Genomic DNA, 1,758 nt, shown 5'->3' with positions numbered 1-1,758 from the left:
ATAGTATCCTTAATTCTCAACTCAGTCTATGCATTGCCCAGAAACTACTTAAAGTTTCCCAGCCTGATCACATTGTTTTCATATTCTTATATTTTCATCATTTTCTACTTCAGACATTTCAAACTTGTAATTCACATAAACATTGATGATTTTATACTCTCTTGTTAGATTTTATATTCTGTCAATATGAAATATCTCTCTGGACTTTTAAATGCCTTCAGTATAAAACCCTATGTTATGAAATAATATTGCTAAATCTGATATTTTGAAGTATGTAAGTATTTTAAGAGTAGTTTTTCTTCTCTCTTTTTCTCTTTCTCATCCTTGCTCCCTCACTCTCTCACTCTGTCTTTTATCCTTTTCATAAAATAATAAAACCTGTGGCAAAATTATGCTAATGGAAAATGAAATTAATTTCATTTTTTTTAAAGTTTACCAAAATATCTTTTCTATCTTAAATTTAAAATATTCTTGTAGAAATCTAGATCATGAATCTGTATTTTATCCAAGCATTATGATTTCAGAAGAATTGTAGCTATGATTCAAAGCCTCCTTTCTAAAATAAAGGTTGTCTGACAGAAAATTACCTAGTTATCTTATACTTGATCTCTCTTTCCTGATCAGACTCCAAGGTCCAAATCTGTCAAATCCAAATTTGTGTAGAAAACAGGCACACAAATCTTAATATTGCAAAGGCAAAGTAATCATGTATGAAAAGGAAAAAAAAAGTTGATCATTTTAAAGATTCAAGCCTTATTTTTAAAAAATAATGGGAAAGGAACTGAAATGTCAAGACAAAACACAACAGACTCATAACTGCAGACAGTGGGGCTGGCTTCCTCTCTCAGGAGGTTTTGCTGCCCTCTGTCGGTCTCTACAGAAATAGAATTAAAAAAATACAAAGCATTTAAAAACCAAAATTAAAAGGGTTTGATTGTAAAATATTTCCAAGGCAAATTTACGTGGTATATAAAGTAACCCTTTCAGTGGGATCCATGAGGCTCTAGAGCCACCCCATCTCTGGTTCCCATGGAGAAGGCAGGTGTGAGGGGTCCCACCATGTGCATCGTCTTGCTTTCTTACCTGATTTCACCCACAGACCAGACTGCCTAATGATGACAACCATCTGTACTCTGCACAAATTAGACTGTGTGATAGAAATTCTATACAAAATTGCACCAGAAAAGCACCTCATCTTGAAAGGTGATTAAATAACTTACAGGACATACAAAGAGCTGTATGAGAAATAGAGAAGCAGCAAGTAAAAGAGAAGTTAATAAAGGCAGAGTCAGGACTGACACAAAAAGAGATGAGAACACCAACAAGAAAATACAATTTAAAGAAAAAGAAGAGTTCTCTACTCTCTTTACAGTTCACATGTTGAACAAACATAAATCTTCATAGTATTTTTTTGGATCTATCTCCTAAGGCAAAAGAAATGAAGGAAAAACTAAACAAATGGGATCTAATTAAACTTAAAAGCTTTTGCACAACTAAGGAAACCATCAACAAAATGAAAACACAGCCTACTGAATGGGAGGAAATATTTTCAAATGATACAATAGGTTAATAGCCAAAATATATAAACAGTTCATACAATTCAATATCAAAAAACCTAGTCAAAAACTGGGTAAAAGACCTGAATAAATATTTTTCCAAAGAAAAGATACAGATGGTTAACAGCACATAAAAAGATACTCAATATTTCTAATCATCAGAGAAATGCAAGTCAAAGCCACGATAAGATATCACCTCACC

This window comes from Dama dama, chromosome 27 (genome assembly GCF_033118175.1).
Source record: "Dama dama isolate Ldn47 chromosome 27, ASM3311817v1, whole genome shotgun sequence".
Lineage (NCBI taxonomy): Eukaryota > Metazoa > Chordata > Mammalia > Artiodactyla > Cervidae > Dama > Dama dama.
This window is presented reverse-complemented; position numbering follows the sequence as displayed.